The sequence below is a fragment of the Tympanuchus pallidicinctus genome, unplaced genomic scaffold (genome assembly GCF_026119805.1).
Source record: "Tympanuchus pallidicinctus isolate F22 unplaced genomic scaffold, pur_lepc_1.0 scaffold2, whole genome shotgun sequence".
Lineage (NCBI taxonomy): Eukaryota > Metazoa > Chordata > Aves > Galliformes > Phasianidae > Tympanuchus > Tympanuchus pallidicinctus.
This window is the reverse complement of record NW_026294721.1, coordinates 51,561,873-51,585,699: the sequence shown is the minus strand read 5'-3', so window position 1 is coordinate 51,585,699 and position 23,827 is coordinate 51,561,873. Positions and strand designations below refer to the sequence as shown.

General features: G+C 37.8%; 1 long non-coding RNA gene across 2 annotated transcripts; it reads right to left on the bottom strand.

Moving 5' to 3' along the window:
• Positions 1 to 4,040: 4,040 nt before the first annotated feature.
• LOC128080019 (uncharacterized) lies at positions 4,041 to 22,300 on the bottom strand. Of its 2 annotated transcripts, none has more exons than XR_008206444.1 (3): positions 22,225 to 22,300; positions 12,833 to 12,937; positions 4,041 to 4,150 (listed from the first exon to the last, which is right to left on the bottom strand). It is a non-coding gene; the product is annotated as an uncharacterized LOC128080019 (long non-coding RNA). The 2 variants fall into 2 exon arrangements; XR_008206443.1 differs by lacking the exon at positions 4,041 to 4,150 and adding an exon at positions 10,150 to 10,290.
• Positions 22,301 to 23,827: the final 1,527 nt, after the last annotated feature.

The window sequence follows — 23,827 nt, the reverse complement described above, 5'->3', positions numbered from 1 at the left end:
CAAGATAAAAGCACTAGCAAATCTGAAATGGTAGATAAGTAGTATTCAGCTCTAATAACATGAAATAATCCATACAACCCAACTGGAAACATCGCTACAAGAAACAGCCAAGTTTTGAGCCCAGGAAAACCCTTCCAGGTCTCAATAACTATTGCCAAATCAAAGCTGTGGTTATTGAGCAATGGTCTCAATATTCTTGTTACTTGTTTCTGGGAATCCTTTGCTCAAACAGATGTACACTTGGAGAATGAAATGGTCCCCAGGTAGCATTAGTGTTTGTAAAAAATAATAAGGTTTTGCTACTGTTGCTTACAGTCTTTGGTGGGTAGTCTTCCTTTGACCATATTAACACTTACAGCAAACAGCACCGTACTAAGAAAGTTGTGAGTGTCTTCAGATCCCAGTGACTTCAATGGAGATTGAGACAGCCAAAGCCTTCAGAGATTTAATCTGGGAACAAAAACAATAGGCACAGGCGGCTCATTGCACACCACAAATACTGAGCAACATAGCTGAACTGAATGGCATGCAAGCAGTTTCGCAAGGCTGAATGTTGAGTGTTTAGAAGCTACTCTGTTAACATTTTGGGGAAACATACATCAGTTTAAGAATAAAAGAACAGCTAAATTTAGAGATAATTGCTCTCACTCCCTGTTGCACTCATCAAAGGAATTAAGAACGGCTTTGGCTTAGTAACATTTTAGAAATCTGCTGTCATGACACAAGTACTGAAGAGATTACTGCTGAACAATTCAAATACTCTTCCTATTAGCCTAGAATAGCCTCAGCAATGCAACATCTATTTGGAAATACTCACTAACTTACCAAAAACAATGGATTTCTACTCCATAGCAGCACATATTTGATATACAATATATATGTGGGTGCATCTCTGTTACTGTACAATTTGCTTTGTCTTATGTTGTTTGCAATCCATAGTATTTATAATTTAAAACTTTTTTTTTAATTAAAGCAGTTATTAAAATAGATTCATGTACTTATTTTCAACAGTGTACACCCAGCATCTGACGCTAAAACACATTTCACTGGAATTCGTCACATCTTCTGTTTTCTGACCTCTCTGCTCTATGTCTTAATTTAAAAAAACAGTAAAGAAAAACAACAAGACACATAAACCTTCTTGAACAGGAGAACAAGAGGATGAGGAAAAGACATTCCGCAACTTTTCCTAGTCAAGAACTTGCCTGCCTGTTCTTCTTAATTTCACAAACCTGCATCCTCACCCCAATCAGAAAGTTAAATTCAATCAAAGAAAAATTTTTGTCATCCCTTCCTGTTCCCTTTTTTCTAGGAAAGTCACTTACTTAAAAAATGGCATCCTGAACTTGAAAGCCAGCAGAAACACAGGTATTCTGAGCGAAGGCTTTCAAAAATCATTCACTCCAAGAGAGTTTTACTGACAGTAAGACTTCATTAAAAACAATTTAAAAAAAAATGGTAAGCCGTTCTGAAAATAACCATCCACACTGGGGAAAGTAAAATAAATGCACAAAGCTAACCTCATATTGAATCCATGACAAAGCGAATGCAAGTTCTTTTAGTTGGTTGGGACTTTTCCTTTTTTTTTTTTTTTTTTTTTTTTTTTTTTTTTGCATTGGGCAGAGTTTCACTCAATTCAGAGCTGTCATTAAGTCTGTTTTAAGATCAAACTAAGAAAGAAAAGGTGTTATGCTTTCTTACCTTGCTCACCAGTCTGATGCACAGCATCTACCTGAAGCTGCAGGAAACAACAGTGACAGAAAGAGTTAATTCAGAAGGTCAGTACTCTCCCGTTTAAATTAATGTTTTGCTATGCATTGAACAGAACCTTTTTGCTCAGACGCCCTATTTTCTAATGCTATTTTTAACATGTTCACGGCTACCAAAGAGTGCCTACAGTTTGATGTTATTCACAAGGCTTTGGATGTGTCGCCAGCCCTCAGAACGTTGTGCAGACACCACTGCCACAGCTAGCAGCCTGCCCGTGGCTAGGGATCTGAATGGAAGAGCAGACAAAAGCAGGAGACGGCTGCGCTGCAGAACTCCAGCTGGTCCCAGAGCTGTTATTGTGACCACCACTGATGGGACTGACCCCGATGGATATCCAGCACTGGATGGATCTCATTGCAAACTTGTTTATCCTGGCAGCTCCCTGTTTTTTTTGGAATTGCTCATTGTTATAGCATGAGTGTCAATTACTTATTTACAAATGTCTGGTACCAATAAACTCTTTGTTTTTCTACAGTACCGGCTTGCAGCTTGATTTAGAAGTGGTTTGCTGCATGCCAGGTTCCTGAAGTGGAGGAAATCTTTTAGAGGAAGTTAACATTTTAAGAAGCATGTACTTTTTTTCTTTCTTCTTTTTCTTTTCAGGAAAATTCTATTTAAAAAAGGAGTAGTAGGGGATTTACACAAGAAGTTTTCCTGACACACATCTTAGTATTTCAGACCTTGGCAAACCTCCTAGTGTAATTCTTTGCTGCTGTTATCAAACTTGGTGGTTGAACAGTGGTCAACAAATCAGAAATGCTGTGTGATTGCTACGGCATATACATGCTTGATTTCTGTTGCTTACCAGCTATTCTTTGTTTCTGAGAATATGCTATTCATCAACATTCACTCTTGAATGTTGATGGGTTGAAAAGCTTTTTTCTTTTAAATCAAGTATTAACGAAACATTCAATAATTCAGTGAAATTATAAGCCTAGATCTCTAAATCTCTTTCCTTCATTATAGTGATTTTTAACAGTCATAAAAATACATATACGTGCGTACAAATAATGAATGACAAGGTTCTGCAAGAAATTTGCAAGGAAGTTTGGAATGTGCCACATTAATGAATCCAATGACTTCCCAAAGCTTTAGAAAAATGCACCTGCAAATAATTTGGAGAGCATCTTCTCTCTCTACCCAAGCAGTTATGGATGTTGTAAGAAATAGCTTTTCAGAGCAACGGATGACGATAAAAGAAAGTCCTTATGAACATTCATTCTCTCAAAGGAACATCAACTCTTCTGTTTCAAAGGATGTTTAACTGTGCTATGCATACAATAAACACACTTTCAAAAACCAGATGAAATCAAAAGAAAATTTCCCTCTAAAGTTTAATGCTGAAAACTAAAATTGACTCATGACAGAGTTCAGCATTTGCTTTGTATTTTCCAGAGTCTATCCTAATGACTCAAAGTAAAAGCGCATGGATGCTTTAGTGTGTAGCATTATCCATCTGAACGCCTGAATGACACCAACACTAAAAATATCACCAAGGTAAGCAGTCCACTGCTGTATTACTTTCAGGGTTTACAGCAACACAAGTTCACCTAGGCTGTGCTGTGATGATCACTTGAAAACAAGCAGTTATTTGGAAAGAAAAAACAAACAGAAAAGGCAGTTCCCATCACATCTTAGCTCGTAGCCATATAATTTATGTTTTGAAGGTCATTACAACCACTGGTGAAAATCCTTCTCAAAGTAAGTAAAAAAAAGAAAAATAAGCTCACATGAAGAAATCTTTTTTTGCATGCAAACATTGTAGCAAAACGTAACATTACTTAAATTGTGTCTTACCTTTAGTAAGGGTCATCTTCTCTATTACTGTCTTCTTGACAAGAGCAAAGAGATTCACTGTATTTAATGGATTCCTCTGCTGGCAAAAGGAAATGCCAAAGTAATTTTTACATGTCCTAAACACAAAACAGGGAGGTAATTTTCCTACAGGAGTTCAATTATAATTCTCTTCTTGGATATCATTTCACATTTTTGCTTATAAAAAAGTCTGCTAGGGTTTTCAGAATCAATTCCACCTCTGTTAAATAGAAGTAATTACAGGAAATACGGAAGAAAAATCAGATCCTTTTTTTCTCATTTCTAGCAAGCACTAACAAATTGATTACACAAATGGCCACAGAAATGTGAGATGAACTTTGGAAGACGTTGAAATAAATGTTAAAATTCCTGTTTCCTTAAGCACAGCCCAAGTATTTCCTACATCTCTGTGAAACATGAATGCTTTCAGTGTATGGAGCCTGACTTACCAGTGATCCAATAGACAGAAAGTCCTATAGAATTCAGTGGGACGGCTGAAGTGTGGCACTTGTGTAATGTTATCATTCAGTGCCCTTGTGTCACCACAAGGCATGAATCATCGCCCCTGAAAAACAAAAGCAAAATCAGAAAATGTTCTGTAGAACTGAAAAGGCTTTGGAGATCAGCAGAGAGAACAGTTGCAGGAAAAGAGCTGCACAAGAAGTTAGGAGGTTTGGGCCTGGGGGTTGAGGGTTTATCGGCTGTTTGAGGAAGAAAATGACTGTGAAGATGAAGTGCTATAATAGAATGATAGCTTGTGAGAGGGTAACCTCATACAAGAATTCAAAATTCTGAGTATCAGCAGGCAATCTTAGGTTATCGTGCTGTTTCTGTGCTTGGAAAGCTACTGTATTTCAGCCACTTAGCTGTTCTAAACACAGTCATGAGCATACACTTACAGCACAGTTTGTGTGTGAGTTCTAACAGTAGTTCCTCATGGTAATCTCAGTCTGAACTCACCAAGACAGGAGGTGTCTTGATCCTTGCTTAAACACATCTGGCTTATCCCCACTTGCTTTTATCTAGACTTTTTTTTTTTTTTTTTGCCAGATTAAGGGGACACCCAGTAACTACTAGTTTCTCTTTGTTAAGGTACTTCAACATGGAAAGCCGCATCTCGATCTCCTTAATGGTCTTTGCATTAAAGTCCTTTTTGCTGGGAGCACATATCAGCATTAAAGGACAGCTGGAGGGTTGATGATCGTGGTAACTGCTAAAATGATCATCAGTTAAATACTTGTGTCAGCGTGGCTGACATTTAGACTGCTGCCTGTGGATACACCCAGATAAAAGCGGCAGCTTAGAGATCATCAGAACTACAGCCAGTAGGAAAATCTGTGCAGAAGACTTAAAATTATTTGCTTTCACTACTTTCCATTTGGTGAGAAGACACTCAGTAGTACTGACAGTGTTGACTAAGTAGTATTGACAGTATTTCATGTTAGGTCAACTCTAGATAAAAATGGATTTTATACGAATAAAACCTGTGTTCATAACCTGTGCTGCTTTTTTTTTTTTTTTTTTTTTGTCCAAAATAATAATACTAAGGCCTTTATACTTAGAAAATTTCCTCAGGACATAGAAAAAAATGTAGAATCTGGTTCTCTTTGCCTAAGTCCCCATCACAGAAATGTTTTTGTTATATGGGTAACACAGACAACGGGAAATGGAGCACAACTTCTGTTCAACCCTGGTCACTTCAGGGTCAAATACATTATCTCTAGAAGCAGTAGTTTTGGCACCTGGAGCACCATGGTGTCCTCTGTGAAACAACAGAGTTCTGCTGAGTGAGAAGAAAACCAACCAACAACAACAAACCCCACCAAATTAAAAGGAGGGGATGAAAGAATATGAAAGCAAAAAGACTAAGTACAAAACGGCAGCACATCTGTCACTACCTTTTTTTGATACAGATTAAATCTTTCTGACACTTCTGAACATGAATTAAACTCAATTAACTCCAAACAGATTAGTTACACTAGTTTCATTTCTATTAGTGGATTGGGAATTTGAATTTGAAGTTTAACTGCATTTTCACAATTATTATTTGTAATGCTTCAAAAACGCATAGATACCTAATAAGGGATTTAGCCAAAGAGGAGACCTGGCACAGGATTCCTTTCAGCTAATTCTAACTGTATGAAAGTTAGATGTCCCAACAAAACTAGCCACAGAGACAAAAGGTGCTAAGAAAATACTTTACCTGCCCCACGGTAAAGCTGCTGCTATAGATGTCTGTTTGTTCCGTGTCTCTGTTTCCCCACTGAGTAGAGGTAGAGCAGTGACACTTATTTTATACCAGATATTGAGCTTTCAAATGGGTAAAGCCAGGGAAGATGTAGGAAATAAGAGAGGGTGAAATACTGCCTAAGTTTTCACTTCTCAACTAATCCTTTCTGGAAGAGACTCCTGTAAACAATCAGGGCATCCACAAGCATCTCTGACAGCAGCACTAGAATGGACTTACTGCCTTGTTTGACCTATTCTCTTCCTTAATCTGCAGTCACTTATCCATACTTGAAGTCTAAATCTTTGGTGCTGGGACTGACTTTTACTTTTGTGTTTGTACAACATTCAGTATAACAGCACTGTGGTCCACTATGAAAACTCTACTATCATTACTATTTTTACTACCATATGTAATTGCAAACAAATATATCAGATGGGATACACTCTGTTCATGATTCCTTAAAGTCAACATAAGGAAAACACTGTCCTGCCTCACACTACAGCAGTTTTCATTTTGTGGTACGTGAAACCCCTGTGACTGGGGAACTTAAGACAGAAAACATGGCTGTTGCCAGCTGAAAATAAAATAACTAGTTTGCAAATCAAAAAGAGGCTAAAAAAAATACTGTTCTAAGCCAAGAGTGAAAAAAACTCATACTCTGTGTAAACGTGAGGCTGTTAAAAGCTCTGGGAAGTAATTTTAACTTTTCAGCAAGAATATCAATCAAGCTATAGCTATCTCAGAAGATACACACCATGCAAATCCATGCAAGATGATGCAAACAAGTCCTGCAGTCTCCTTCCAGAAAGGCACGATGGCTGGTTCTACAGCTGTGTGTTTCCACATACAACAATCTTGTCTTTACACCTGACATCGCTTTTGATGACTGCAAAAATTCCAATTATCTGCTCTTCCCGACCCATGAAGAGCAGAGGACTTGGGTACACAGGGATTATGAACTGCTCCTAAAGCAACATGGTAATTGAAATTCCATTTCTTAGATATGCAAGGCAAACAAGCAGTAGATAGACCTTCCTGTTAGCTTTTTTAAAAAATAAATGAATAAATGAGGCATGACAGTCATATGCTAAACTCATTTTTCAATCTCATTTTTTAATAATTGCCTGGAAAATGCAGCAACCTAACCCCAGCCATTGGAAGGATGACTCTAGGGCTGTGAATTAAAAACAGCCTGCTAGGGGGGACGAAGACAGGTGCAGGCTTTGGCCAGCCAGCTACAGCGGTGGAGCTGATTGTGAGAAGGGTTGAGACAAGGCCATTAATTGGGATTGGGGAAGAACAGGACACTGTGACAAGACAATTTTAAATCCTCTGACCTTTCACCTGAAGAACCCTGGCCCATGTCCAGCCATGACCAAGGGGACTCCAGCTTGTCCTGATGATGTGACGGCAAAATACTCTGTCCTCGAGATGGTTGGTGGTCTTGGACTTCTTCCCAGAGAAGCAGAGTTTCCAGCTTTGCTTAACTTTGGTCCAACTGGCAGCCCTTGTCTTTCTATAATGAGGCCCAAGGCGGAAATGTGCTAGAGAGATGCATTCTTTCTTTCCTTCTGACAGGTGCCTCCAGTGTGGTTCTTTGCACTCCAGTGCAGCAACATAAGCTGGGGCCACAAACATCACCAAGTGAGGTGGCAAGGCACGGCCACAGCATGGCCCCTGAGGAGGGGTCTCCTCAGGAAAGGAAAAGAGCATGTGCTTCCACACTCTTCCTAAATATAGTGTACAAATTTGAGTGCCAGGGAAGTGGTCACAGTCCCAAGCTGACAGAGTTCAGGGGCGTCTAGACACTGCTCTCAGCAATAAGGTTTTAAATTTAGTGGTTTCTCCTACCAGTTCTCCTCTGCAGAGCCAGGAGTTGGACATAATGTTCCTTGTGGATCCCTTCCAACTCAGGATATTCTATGATTCTATGAAAACTCCCAACCAGGCTCTCGGGAGCATGATATGTCCATGCTCAGAAAGATTGTGTGACATAGTTTACAGCCAACACAGTGCAACCCTGAAGGAGATGTGGTGCTTTAAAATCTAAAAATTAGTTTTTAAAAAGTTGCTTTGCCACAGGACAGTCTTCTTCCCAGTGCTTGGCTTTTTTGTTGCAAGGAAAGGGAGGCTCAGACTTTTGAACAGGGAAGACTGCTGACAGGAATCTCCTAGGAAGTCAGATTGTATCTGCCCATCTACTATTTTCTGTTTGCAGGTGTTTACTCACAGAGCATAGTGTTCTGGGATAAATGCTGGATCAAAAATCTGCATGAACAGTAAGTAATAGGAGACTGCGTTTAGACAGGGAAAGACGGCCACTTTACATAATATAAAAACATTTCTTTTCAATGCTCAAGACAACTCATAGCAGGAAGAGAAATATTTCTATTACTTAGCAATTCTCAGACAAGGCAGGTTCTTAGCCATAAGCTAAAGCTACGTATCCAGCAATCAAATATTTGTATTCAGATCTTACTAAAAAGTCTCCAATCTCTAAATTCATGTAACGTTGTGTACCAAACACAACTACTGCAGTTTTCCCTATATATGCAGTAAGTTGAACTAATCTTGTCTCTGAATAAGATCATATTACAGTGATTATGATAATCAAATTGAATTTATAATTGTAGAAAAATAAACAAAATTCCCTGTATTCTTTCCTACACGATGAACATTTGCTAGGAAGAAAGAATCTAAATGTAGGGATATATATTCAGAAGTCCTAAGCTGCCAGCTTTGCAGTGTAGGACATTTTTAATTTGTCATTTGTGTAATAATAGGTAAAAAAAGACAAATCCAGCAAGATCTTTAGAGATGTTGACTTCTTCTCATCTTTCCTGCATTTTCTGATAAACTTTTCAGTAATGTTCATTAAATAAGTTCTTCTTATGACTGCTGGAATACTTGTTTCAGTTCCAACACTTGTATCCTTCGCAACATTAGCAAATGTTTTTTTTTGTTCTTTCATGTTCTTTCAGCAAAAAATCCTAGCAATAAACTTCTAGTGCACTGCATAGAAAAAGAGTCTACTTACTTTTGCAGTGCTTATAAACCCTGCACACCATGCAACTCCATTTACTCAAATGCAACAAACTTTTTTTTCCTTACGCTTAAAAGCTTCCATCTTGCTCTCTCAAGCAGTGAGAACAGCTTCCTGAGGGGTCAGACAGAGCCTGTTCCCCTGCCTTGCAGCATGAATACAGGCACTTGGACATCCCAAAGGCAAAAGTCAGAGGTGATTTCCTCTGATCCAAGCTTGTTTTGCCCTCACTTCCCTGTCCCTTCACCTCTGCTTCACCCCCCAGCTGTCCTTATCTTCCTCTCCTCTCCTTTTCTGTTTTCCATAGATTTCTCCTTTTTCTTCTATTCCCAAAGTAACAATCCTCTGCCAAAAATAGAGAATTAGAGTGTCATCTTTCATCACAACATTGATAATTACGTTCTACCTCTCTCCGTTTCCTTAGCATTTTGTGTATTTATATCACATCTTTTCACGATGGAGATTCTCTCTTACTGTACCAGTATTACAGCGTCCAGCAAATCAGGCCTGGCTTTGGTTGGTGTCTCTTAAATAACACAAAATCACAAGAAGAAAAGCAGCCTTTCCATGGGCTTCTGGGGGTGATGAGATGCTTTTTTCAATCTGAACTTTGATAGAAAGTACCACGGTCTCACAACATAGAAGCTTTATCTCATTAGCCATTTGACTTATATGTGTTAGACATTTATACTCTCGGACGAGCCTGTAATTCTTTGTCATAGCCTAATAAGATGCTTCTATTTCTAACTTTTTTTTTTTCCTTTGAATTTCTCCTTATTGTTCAGATAGTACACCTACAAAATTTAGCTTTTTACAAATCCAGAAAATAGAACACAACCCAGACACCCGTTTGTCTCAAACTCCCACATTTTTATGCTCAACATAATTTTTAAACTGATTACACCAAAATTGAGAGCTTTTGCCTACAAAGTCAGCAGAGTCTAGTGTGTAGTTGGAGAAATTTCTGTTCTGTGTTCAGATGTTTACAAGTTAAAAAAAAAAAAAAAAAGAAAGAAAGAAAGAAAGAAAGATTCACAATGACAAATTAGACAGTATGAGAAGAACACAGCATTGTGGAAATCTGGAAAATCTCCTTCAGCAAAGCTATTAAACAAGCTCCCAACAGTGTTTGTCAGGTTTTGCAACGTTCTTACCCACTGGATTTCTGAACAGGCACTCATGGCTTTCCATGGCTTCCCCTTGCACCAACAGTCATTCCTCCGCACGCTCTTATGCAGCAAAGACCGAGGCAAGTCTTCGTGCGGCTCCATCACTCGGTGGCTGTGCCTTCCCTTGGTCATGACCAAAACATGCAGCAGAACCCTCTCCTGCCAGATTGCAATCTGCCTCCTCAGATCTTCTGGTTTCTTGATTTACCCTTCCCTGGACTCTCTCCTTCGCCCTTCTATAGACACGGTCCCTTTGTTATTACCTGCAATAGCCACAAGCCCTGTGGGTTTTATTCTCTTGGCCTGGTTTCAAGTTTCAGTTCTTCCCTCACTTTTCACCCTCCATGTGCTAATTAGTGGTTCCCTAGCGAGGTCCGGGATCTAGATGCCTGTTTAACTTCTGTCCTCAGCATTTCAAAGATATTAGTCAGGGCCTGGATTGTGGCCATTAGAATACTACTATTGTAAGGCAAACAGTTACTCCCATATAATTCTTCACCCCCTGCATCTGGAAGACAAATAATGAGTCCCCCAGTGTATAGTTTATTCTCATCCCATATCAACTTTGGTTATAATGATAAGCTAATAGTTGCTTCCTGGCAGCATAGTGATGCATGGTAAGGTACCACAAGAGCAGTAAGGATATATCCTGAGATGAGGAGGATGGCAGAGTTGTGCCTTTGCACACATTGCCACATTCTGAACTTTCTCTCCAATTAAGAAGCCTGCTCATTGTCACTCTAATGAGTTACTCATTGTATTAGCTGTAAAAGAAATACTTGATCCGGGCCAAATTATTGTCAATGCAAACTTCTCTGAGTAAAAACCTGTTAAATCCCCAGGTGATTGTGCCTTTAGCTGCCTTGCTGTAAATACATGTCAGTGCTGTTAAGTAGTCCAACTGTTAAACTCATATGCAAGTACTGTGCCTTAAGCTCATCCCTACTAATTCATTCAGGCTCTTCTTCATTTTAAATAATTTCAAGTTTCTTCTCTCTTGGGTGAGGAAATTCTTAGTTTACAAACTATTTGTGCAATTTGTGGGAAGAATAGAAGACAACACAAGCTTGCAGAAGACAGCAATAGTCAAAGAAAACTTGAAAACAATTTGCAGCTCTCCTCTCAGTCTCAGGCATCAGATACCGGCGTCTATCGATTTACTCAAATTATCTTTCAGCAATGTCTCTTTCCTAAAGTATTTTCAATATTCTCTGATCATTAATCACAGCACTTCGCTTTTGTCTGTGCAAATGTTAGTGTTTTCCTTTATTTTAACTTGTCTCTTTGCTTATCTCCATTGAAGTTCATTGAATACTTGCTTTTTGCACTGTATTGTGCTCACCTTTAGAACATATGAACTACTTAAACAGAACTGATGTTTAATAAACTATAGACTATTCTAACCATATAAATTTTGATAAGTACTCAACACAACTTTAGGCTGTTCTCTTCTTATTTGTTTACCTAGCAAGCCTACCCTCATAAGTGCAAGTCAACTTCTTGTTTCATCACTGTAATATCTGAGGTCTGGTATACTTTAATGGTCATCAACATCATCGCAAAAAACAGTGAATATATGAGAAGAAGATAGATGCTTCTTCTAATGACCATAATAAAGAAGACTAATTTACAAACTGGAAATATTTGTTAGCATGATTGACTATGATGTAATAGATGATATATATCCTGCCATATGCCAAAGAAAGCCTCTTGTCTTGCTTTAAAATAAAGGATATAGCACTAGCCCAAATGGATTGAGAAAAGACCAAGGATGGAATGATGCGGGAAAGAGAAAATATTACAGCACAAGAGGACTGTAATTTAATTGAGAAAGAAAGACAAGACAGAAGCAAAGGAAAGTTCTAAGTAAAGAAAATTTTTCTATGGCAACAAGAGGTGTGTCTGCTTAGTCTTCATACACACATACATTATGTAGTCTGGATCAAGAGTAAGCTTTCGAAGCACTTACCATGCTTCAGTTCATATCCAAGAACAACCTCAGAATATGCAAACTGGACTCCTTCTGGATGAAGCCAAAGCAGCAGATGTGCTCCAGCTGCTAATGGGCAGTAAGTCAATAGGAGCAAATTAGAGCTTGCCTAAAGTAACTCCTCACTGTCTAAAACTGGTCCTCAGCACCACTGTTCTACAAGTCAACTCCTACTGGATCACTACTTGGCAGTGCAGAAAGAAACAGGGATGAGAAAAACCATGCAAGGGACTAAGATCAAATTCAGTTCATTTCAAATTGGTTACCCAAGAGGCACTGTTCATTTTCACTACTTCAAGGATGAATACATATCCACAAAGGAAGCACACCTTTTCATGAAGCCAAAGAAAATACCAGCGTGCATTTAAGTATGATGTAGATTTACAGTAATTTTGGTGAATAAAATATGAGTACCAAACTTTTCTGAACTGAACCTTCTAAGCAGCAACTCAATTTTCACATTTTGGTTTTCCATTAAAAAATGGAATATTTCTTGTTTTTAATTTTTAAATCTTTGTCATCCAGTTGAAAAGAAAAACAAATGCTAAATTTTAGAGAGGGAAAAATCATAGGCTTACGTAAGCAAGTGAAAGTTTTGCCACTGACTTTAATGGGGCCAGAACTTCACCCAGAGTGTTTGTACTGACTTTGAAATACATGGGCAAGGTTTCTTTTGTGCTACAAAATGTTTTGTTGAAGCGATTATAGCAATAGTATTGACCACTGAAAAGAATATGCATTGTTCTGCTTGGACAGCTGTGTTATTTCAAGAAGTACCTTCATCATCACTGAATTTTTGTGTAATTTAATCTTACCTCATTATTACAGACTAAATATCTTCTTCCTTCTTCTTGTACTTCATAGGTCTTTCTTCTTGATCTTGTTTTGATTAGCCAATACTTTCATCCTCCATCAAGTGCCTAAAAATGAATAGAAAAAGAGCTGTCAAACATAGGATCAGGTCTTATAATATCAAATGGTATTTTTGACTACATCTATAATTATTATGATAATTACAGATCATACAATCTTTTTATCTTGTTTCATGCCAACATAACACAATAAATATTTCCTTTGATTGCAGCGGGAATTAATTCTGTATTAGAATAATATTTCTTCACAGATAACGTGCTCATTTTTTTTGCTATGATTCAATACTGGGAACTGGTTTTGGTGAAAATTATAAAATAAAAATAAAACAAACAAACAAACAAATGTAACCGCATCTCATATTTCAGCAAGATGCAAGATAAAGATTTATGCCTTGAAATATTCAAATTGAAATTACTGTCATATCTCATTACTAGAAAATATTCAAGAAAAGAAAAGCAGTGGGAGCATCACAGCACAGCCGAAAAGTTTTGCTGGGAAAGTTTTGCAGAAAAGAAAATTGTTTCAAGGAGATTTGAATGACAAAGGCAGATCTTCTGTGTTTGAGAAACTGAAAGTGCTAGGCATGCTGTGCGATAGCACAGTAAAGATGTTAAGCTATAAAAGAGAGAACAAAAAAGACAGAAAAGTTACTGGAGAAGGCCAAGAGGGAAAACAGAATGACAACTCTCTATGGATATGAGAGCTCATGCTCCTTGAAGTCTACAGGAGATTAGCTTAACCTCCATATAAGTGAAGCACAGATTGAAGCCCCATCATTTATATGCCCTGGCATTAGGTCAGCAGAAATAATGCCCATAACTTCTGTGTCCTCAGGATTTCCACTAATGTCTCTGCATGATAAACCCAACAATAAATTTAGCTCTAGGGGTAAACTAGACACAAACACACAAGCAAGCATAATCCAGTACTAAACCTGATGCTTATCTGTGCTGATTTACTACACATTCATAGGTCCACCAGTTGCAGACTCAAGGCCTTCGGCTCAGAAATATTAGAGGACTCCATACTTCCTATAGGCATCTGCAGAAGTGCTTACACATTAGGAAGCTAGGCTCCTGACAGCCCCGGGAGCAAACTCAGCCCTTGCTTCAGGTGGTCTGAATCATTCCCTGGCAGGTCCCCTGTCTCTGCAGGAAGCACCAGCACCAAGGCTCAACAGCCCCTGCACTGCATCCTTGGACAGCCAGAGAGGTAGGAGAGCATCACACGTCTTCTCAGGTTTTGCTGAATGCCTTCACTTTTACTCTGAAGACTACTTTCTCACTCTCACACCATAAAATTAAAATGCATTATTGTAGAAACCCACATAAATTAATTTAATACGGAAGAGAACTGAAGTCAGCGCTCAATTATATGCTTCAAGCGTTATGTACTTTAGGCACTGAGCACAGAACAACTCCGACACAAGCATTTCATTGGATTTCCTCCCCTAAGGAGCAGATTCACTCTCTCTCTACTCCCCCCAAACGGATGTAGCAATGAAATAAACTAACCCCAGCCAGAAAATGCAGATGTGCTGCTCTGCGTGCTATTGACACCCAACGCTGCATCCACCGAGATTGGAGCCAGAAATGTCCACCACACCCAAGCCATCTCTGAAGAATTAGACAACTATGCCCTTTCTCCAGCAAATAAAACATGTAAAAATTCTAGGGCTTATTTACTGCATCCATGCAAAGCTTTCTTTTTTCTTCCCTATCAGCCTCTTTACCTGAATTAAGCCCCTGTTGAACATCATTTCAATTAAAAAACACACTTTCACAGACACATTCTTTTCAAACAGTAAACTTAGGCTATTGCATAGTCTGTCTTCTGTTTTACACACTACTCGTCTTAGAGAATGAAAAAACAAACAAACAAACAAAAAAACCAAAAACCCACACAATAGCTGTGGAGTAAGGAATACTAAAAAAATACAAAGCTACTTCCAGAAAAAAAAAGGAACCATTTCTTGAAGTACAAGTCCAGTCACTCCTCTTTGCTCCTTTGTCCTCCCTGCCTGCCTCTGTCTCACGGCCGTGCACTGCTCTTTGGGTAAATCGCAAGGATTTATACAGAATAAAGAGCAGTTATTCTCACTGACAGTCCTGTATGAAGCCAGAAACTAGGAGTAAATGTGGTCAGGCCCTTTGGGAAAAAGGCCAACAGGATTCCAGGGTATTTTTTCTTTCAGCACTAAGCAATCTATAGGGAATCAAAATTTATCATTACACTGGACTAATGCTTGAACGTATCAACTTTTTCCTTCCAGGAATTTTGGTCCATGTAAAAATACAGACTAAACATATTTTTATATGCTTTGCTTTTGCTACAGGCATTCAAATACGGTCATAAGAGAATGACTACAAGTAAATATGCATGGATATATGAGCAAGAGTATATTAGACACAAACTGCATTCTAAAAAAATTTTTTTTCTAACTATACTTAATAGAGCATGAACTTGAACTTATTGAAAAGATATTTACATATTTGTCATTTGCAAGCAGTATTATAAAATGAATTCAACTGTCTTTATGAAAACTTTAATTATTCAGCTATAGCATTCCGTGAAATCAGACCTTACAGAGGCATGTGGAAAAATCAAGTTTCTGTCTACAGCCACACGCATGGTCAAAAAGCTAGAATTTAAAAATGTGGCTTCATTAATAATAAAATAACATAATGGTGATGGATAGCCTGGAGACAGAAGCTGAACATTTGTTAAAGCACCCAGAAAACAACCACAACAACCCCACAAACACACACATTCCTTCCCATGGTAAAGCACTCAGTTCTCCTTCAGCTGCCTCTCCAACCTTTTTTCCCCAAACAATAAAACTTTCCTTAATGACTGAATTGCTGGAAACATGGAAACCCACAAACAGCCCATAGATTCTCAGTAACAAAATCGATAGCCACAAATTCTCTCAAGTTTTCAAAAGCTTGTCCCAAACCAAAGGCTGGTCATTTACTTGTCGTTCGGCATCGATCCAGCAAAGCACTTACGCATATAGTTAACTCTAAGCACATGAGCAACCCCATCCATTTCAGTGGGACCTCTCACAAGTTTGATGTTAAGCAAGGGCAAAAGTGACTTGCTGGAACACTGCCACTGAACAGAAAGCCCTTACCAGAAAGGCTGAATATTTCCATGCACATAGTGCCTGGCCCCTTTTGTGTGAATGGCTACTTAAAGATAATGATCACAAGAACCTCTGTTATTTCAGGTACAGTAGGGGATGGAAGACTTTTTGATGAACATAAGAGAAAACAATCATCTGTCCATCCAAATGGGTATGACAGCCACTATCAGGTGTTGTTTCTGTGTTTCCTAGGACAACCAAAATAACACTACTGCGTTGCCACGGCAACACAAATATATCACAATGCTAAATACATTCACAGTATGCAACAAGAAAAATGCCTTATTTATAGTAACTTAACAGATGAAATATCCTTATTCAGCTCAAGAACAATCTTTCTTCCTGGCAACCTGCATACTAAATCAATCTAGAATTTATTCTTGTCTGTCCCTGAACAGTGCACCACCACAATTCTACTTCACATCAGTGAAGCAACTCACAACCTGCTGGGTTTTGTATCGCCTGATTAATTCTGGGTATCAGTCAGAAATGGCCTTCTTCCTTTGCTTGCATGTGGCTTGAAAACAATTTTCTGACCTAGTCATTGCTTGTTGTTTGATAAATGTGTCATATTGTATATGGACAAGAAACAAAGCCTGAAATTGGTGGCTCATTGCCTGCATAAGGTCTTTCCATCAAATAGCTGCTGGTCAGATATTCTTTCCAGTCTGGGATAACACATTTCCGATTTTCTCCTGTAGGAGAAAAGCCAGTCCACTGTCTCCTACCACTGTGTTTCAGCTAGATCCTGCCTGATGGCACTGCACCATGGTCCTTCACTGACCTGCAGGTTTGCAGATCAGGTAGCTGAGAAGCAGCCTCCACTACAGACACCTTTTAAGAATACAAGGAACTAATGCAGAATAACAATTTTTTCTCCTGAGCTATGATTTGAACCACTTCTTGTTTCCACAGTCTGTTCTGTGGTTTTGGTATAAGTCTGAAGAACTTTCCGCTTCATTTAAAAACACTGAGAATGAGAACTTAGCTTCTAATAATAATTTACATTGACTAAGATGCAAACAATTCTACAAGTCTAGCTGTGGACAAGTGCATTAAGTATAGCGGCAATAGAGAAACACGACTTAAAGTTCCTGCTGCCAAAAATGATTTTGCCCTTATGTTAGAAGTGCATTTGTTCCAAAAGCTCTTGTACGGATCACCCTGTGCAGTCTAGTACTCCACACAGTCACAGGTAACAATGAGATAGGCAGTAAGCATTTAGAAAACATACTGATCTTCTGATCGCTTCTTAGTAGAACTGATCTGTGGAACAGGGCTACCTTACGCCCGAGCTTCCTGGGATGAAGCCTCTTACCACACAGGGAACTTCAGATATTTGCTTCAGGCTTGCAGATGTCTGGCAAGCTGGTCTGAAGTCCAGGCTGTTGGCTGTCAGACTCGGTCACTAAAAAAAAAAAAAGGAAAAGCCATCACTGCCCACATACAGGCCAACACCATGGCTCAGGCACGGGGAACCAGCAACGTTCAAGGAGTGCGGCATGCATCAGGTGTGCTACGTTTCTTTGCTACACCAAAACCAACCCGCACAGCAGTGTAACAGATTCAGCACAGGCTGGATTTGATGGACTCACCAGGACCACGGATTCACGCTGCAAAGTCTACATCATGCATCTGCAGTAAGTTTGATGTACATCAGATACACAGAGTTGGCTATTCATGGCCCACCACAAACACACACATTTCTGTTCAGAAAGCCTCGGAATGAGATATAAAATCATTATACATCACAGAGTATTACAGCCAAAACTGCCACTCCCTCAGTCCCACACAAAGATGCCAGTACCTGAATGGGCTGGGAGTGGAAGAAATAATTTTCCCTACAAAAACACAGAGCTGTATGATGAGTCCTTGATTCTGTTACTCCATAATCCGTGAAGAGCAGCAGAAGTTGTGTTCAAAACCATCAGTCCACCCACTGGTCAATGTATGCTCCAAAAGGATTTGATCAAGACTGGACCAAAATCATCCTCGCTTTAATGAATTCATAGCCAGCATTTGCCAAAGGGAATCAATTCTACATAGCTGCACTCTTGATTTTACTATTTAAAAAAAAAGTCAGCCTCAAGCTATAGCAAAACCTAAACAGAACTGGTGGGACAATGTGGCAAAGGTTGCCTGGCTGACCTATCTGTGAAATATAATTATTTCAATTTTTGATGAGAAAAGAGAGATCAGGGTCACAGATACAAGTATTTACAAATGCAAGCTATTAACTTAAGAACTCTGGGATTTAGCTGGGGAAAAATACATTTACTGGAATGAACACTGACAAGTAAAATATTTAATCCCCAAAGTTTTATTTCTCCTAAACATAAAATAATATTGCTTTGAATGGTCCATAAATAACATTAATGGGGAGATTTTGAATGGAAAATCTCTAATGATATATGAGAGAGGACTTACATAGGTTTAACTGGGCTCTTTCTCAAACTTGGCAACCGTGTTATAAAAGGTTTTGGTTTTTTTAAAGGAACATTACAATATGTTATCTGCTTTGGATCAAGTCCTAAAGAAGATTTTTGTTCCAAATTTGCAAATGCCTTCAATGCAGAAGCAACAACGGGAAACATATTTGTTACTGCATTTTGCAACATTAGAGAACAGAGGTGTTTTTAGAGCTCTGTGTTGTGATGTGAGCTGTCTATATATGCCACTAGATGATTATGCTAAGCCTCATTTGTGCTTAAACATAATGTGCATAAAGGAAGGCTTCCTAACAAAGTCATGTCTGCATAGCTTCTATGAATATACATTAAAAAGCCAAATAAATTAAATGTTGTCTTTTCATTCTCAATTTTCTAATACAGTGCTATTAAAAAAAAAAAAAAAAAAAAACAAAACAAAACAAAAAAAAAGTTTGAGATAGGTTAAGTGCAATCAATCCCATTTCTGCAAGTTAAAAAACAGAAGCAGAAAGATGAGCAGGCCGTGTAAATAAGCATATGAACGTTTTTTCCCTAGTTGAGGCCCTTCTAGTCCTCAGGTTCACACCTAAAGCAATGCAGCAATAGCAATACTGGGACATAAACCACAGGTCAAAATACAAGCTCATGTAAATCGACGATGTTCCCCAGCATGAGAATTTTAAGCAAAGTAGTAAATCCAGCAATGATGAATCATCAGTGCGGAATCAGTTCAGGATTGGAAACTGAAATGAAATTGTTGGTGAGGTAGTAGAAAAGTGTGAACCACTGTCTTAAATATCACACAAGGGATTTATATGATAAAGAATTTAGTGACTCATTTGCACAACATAAACATGCATTAATCTAGGCTGCATGCTGAACAATTTTGAACTTAATAAAAGAAGTGATTGCTGAACTATGATATATGTATGCCATATCTTCTCATTTCAAAAAATAAAGTCGTATCCAGTGTATTAGACAATCTAGGAAAAGTATGCACAGTATAAGTTACAAATTCAGATCTCTCTACATAAGAAGAGAATTGTTCAAGAGTATAATTATGAGAAATGTTGATTTTGTGTAACCAAAAACAATAAATTACCCAAATTACTTAGATTTGTACTCAGCAAGCATTAGTTAAAATGTCAAAAGCAAGATTTTACAGTAAGCCAACCATTAAGATACCTTACGTAAGCATTAGTAAGACATATTGGTGGAGAAAATTCAGTGAGATTATTGGCCTGTTATAAAAGTTCTCAGTTACCTAGATTTTAGAAAGAATACTTCATAAATATTTCAACATTGTGAATAAAAATTAGGAAATAATCCACAAGCAGCAAATGCCTTGTTTTATCTTCCTACAACATTCAGAGTTCATTCTCTTCAAACTTGTAGATTTTGTACTGGATTTTTTTCCAAAAAGACTTACATGTTCTAAATGGCTCCTACAGCATGACTCTTCAAATTGTGCACTGCTCACTTCATGAGCGCTTGCGAGCAATAGCAGCAGTTCTTACATATAAAAGCAGCAGCACATAAGCAGATCCAATCTACCCATGGTAAAGGCACAGTAACAAAGACATTGATTTAAGAATACAAGCCTATCCACGGTGGCTTAAAAAAGAAAACAGTTTAATTCTGTACAAAACCATAAAGTTTTGAGGTTGTATTCAGTACACTCTGTAGCCTGAGATTAGAGTTTGCCTAAAAACTGCAGTTCTGAAGGTCTTATACATGAATTGATATTGTTCTGAAATAAATACAAAATGGTAACTGTGTGGATTTAAAAATAGAAAATGGCTACATTGAGGACAATGAACATCTTCAAAGAACGGCCTGTCTGTTCTCCATTAAGGTTTCTCGTAACACCAAGAATTTTAGCCTGTAAGTAACAGCCATGATGTAATAAACTTATAGAAAGCACATAGGTAAACCAGTTAAAACCACTTCCCATGGATGATATTTTGGGTGAAATATTGAAATAAAGGATTTTAGAGCAACATCTCTGACAGCTGAAAATAATACTAAACTTGAGCACAGTACTCTACAGCAACCAAGTATGGATATCACATTAAGCACAGAATTGCTCCTTTCAAAATACTAGAAATGAGGTCTATATTTAGAATTTAGCTGACAGTTTTCACATGCAGGAAAACATCGCATTTGTATGCAAATCAAATCACTGTGTACAGAAGCCATTCCGTAACAGGAATCAGCCAACCAGCTCAAATCAGATCAGGCTTTGCTTTTATGATATAGAAAATTTCCATCTACTGATCAGTTAGATATATTCTTTTTCTATTTCAATGTAATTAATCTACAGAATGAAAAGAAAGAATGAAAAGCAATTTGCTAGAACTTTTCTAACAGACACTATAAAACAAAATAACTTCGACGTAGCTGTTATTTCCGTTTCTCCATAGACTGAAAAAAAGTGGAAAAAACAGGCCTTAATGACAACTGTTAGGTATCATTTACCATTTCATATTCACATATAATTTTCCCTACACAAGATTTTATCAGTTTGTGACCTTTGCATAATAGAGACTCAAACAGCCTAAAGAATGTAAAAACAGCTCTCAGAAGCTGAGTTTGAGGTATTGGAAATGTATACTACATATCTTCCATTAAAAAAGAAACAATCTCTACGCAAGTTTTAAATATTCTCATCGCTTATTAATCTCCTTTTCACTTTTTTTTTTTTTTCTTCCATCACAGTTCTTCCATTGACACTGCTGTGTAATGATTGCTTTGCTTTCAGAAAAAGGAAAGAATTAAGCATTCTCAGAAAGTCTACATCTCTACATCGATAAAGCAGGCATACAATTCCTCCCCTCCAAAAACAGAGTCTGCAAAGCCCCTTAAATAAACTAATTTAGAGAGGGAGTTACATATGGTAATGCTGAAGAGAATATTTGAGAGAGAATCAGAGCATGAGATTCACATTTTTAGGACAGAGAATGAAGAATGTGGAGAAAAAAAGAACATGAGCATGGAGAAAGAGAACAAACAGGCACAGAACAGCTAACAAAGAAACCACAGAGCTAAGGAAGAAAGTCACTTGCTGCATTTGCTTTCAATCATCAGTTTTGGGACCTTCAGGTCCTTCCGTGGAAAATACTGACTGGTTAATCAGCTATTCCAGACACAGACCTTTCAGCTAAATACAATGCACTCACTTTTGCTTTTCTTTCAAAGAAAATGGTTAAACGAAAATCACCACCAGAGAGGTGCCAATCACTGACCCTGGACATGTTCAAGAAATGTGTAAATGTTGCATTGAGAGATATGGTTAAGTGGGAAATACTGGTTACAGATGAATGGTTGGACTGGATGATCTTACAGATCTTTTCCCACCTTGGTGACTCTATGATTCTATGAAAAAGGAACTATGAAAACTTACCTGTATGCAAATGATGCATTCAGACCTTCTTGAACCACACTTAGCCTTATGAGTCTGGTGAATTATATTTATGAAACTACCTATTTAAGAAGTGATTCAATTAAAGCAGAATATCATTTTGTGCTCTAAGAATAGAAATGACCAACAGCTCCTGTTTGTATCTAAGGTTTGATAAAATTTATAAGACATTGTTATAAACCTGACATTAATATCAAGTTTTATGGAAAGTCTCGTTCAAATCACTTTTTGTTGAGTAAATAAAATTGTCCTGCCTGAGGAAAGATAGCAAATCACTTGTTTTTCTCTTAGTTTCAGGCTTCTATTGAAGTGCCTGCTGGAGGATCAGTTTTGCAATACCTTGAGACTGCCTCAGTTGGAGCCGAAGTCCACACAAATGCACCCCTTGCTTCAGTTAAGCCTTTGGATCGTGTCCTGTCACAAGATAGATTATTCGTGATGATCAGCACTTGGGAAACAGAGCTTTGTAGATGCCACAAAAAAAAAAAAAAAAAAAAAAAGGCTGTACAAAAGTATTGAAACACTTTCAAGATGTAAAAAGTAAAATAAAAACTGCAGCTTCAAACACCATAAAGATAGCGTCAAACAAATATATTGCAGAGACATAACCTTATTTCTATATGTTTGTTTTGATTAAATCGGAAATACCGATCTGGTATCCCAGAAGATTAAAGTTTCCTTACTTCTAACAATGGCAATAAATCATCCATATCTTTAACACCAAAATGGTTTTAAAAAGTGCTGAGTTCCCTGTGCCTCGGTCACAGAAGTTCAGGATTTTCCTGCCTTCAAATTAAGATCTTTGTCATTTCCAGCTTCCTTCAGGAATCTTTTCTCACAGGGCAGATTAACATGGTTCTAACTGTGTCAGAATCACCATCTTTTTTTTTTTTTAATGAGCATTCCTGTAGGAATTCTGTAAAACGTCAGTATAGAACTTTATTTGTGCCCTTTGGCTTAAGCAGGGCAGCTTGAAAATTCCTAGATTCAACTGCAACAATTCTCTTTCTGCAGGGATTCCTGCTATTCCTCCTTTCCTTGATTTTACTTCATTTTTAAACTGTTACAGATACTGTCTTACAAACGAATACATCTTTATAAATACTTAACATGCATTTTCTGCTTCAGAATATTTTACAGAATCCTCCTTTCCACACAGTCTCAAAAGCTTCTCATGTCTTTTTGCATATTTATTTTAGCTTTCCACATACATTTTATAACATATGTTTTTTATATATCTAATGAATTATAATGAATTATATGTCATTAAAATATTATTACATATCATACATACATATTATCATACATATATATAACATCTATGTACAACTCTACTTGCTGGGTTTTTTGTTTTGTTTTTTAGGATCGACATGTTAGCTGATGGCTCAAATCATGTTTTGCTGCTGATTTGTCTTTCAAGAGAAACATGGCTCATAATCCAGGCTAACAAAGTCTTACTCAATGGCACAGGTCTACTCAACCGGTTCTGGTTTTTGGTACCAACCACAAAGGTACAATATAATCAGTGTACTTATTCCAAACTTGGACTATTTCCTCCTACTCCATTGGAGCAGGTTGCCCTCAGAGCCAAAGACTTCACAGTTAGGTCTGAAATGGTCAGTCTTTTAAGAGATATTCATCATGAAATGAAAAACAAAAATATATTTAAAAAAAAAAAAAAAAGAAAATTAAAAAAATTAAAGAGGAAAGAGAGATGTCATAGCATCCAGGTTTATACACCAATGTGAGATGCCCTGGTTTTGGACTATGAATACTCCAGCGTTGCTTCTCTCTCCACCTCATCACCTGAATGTTCCAAGGGGTGAATCTGCCTCTACCAAGCAATAGGAGTCTTTGCAATGACACTGACAAGCACTGGGTCATATCCTTCATGAGGAAACTCCTAAAATTAGTATGAATGTCCTAGGTTCTGCTTCTAAAT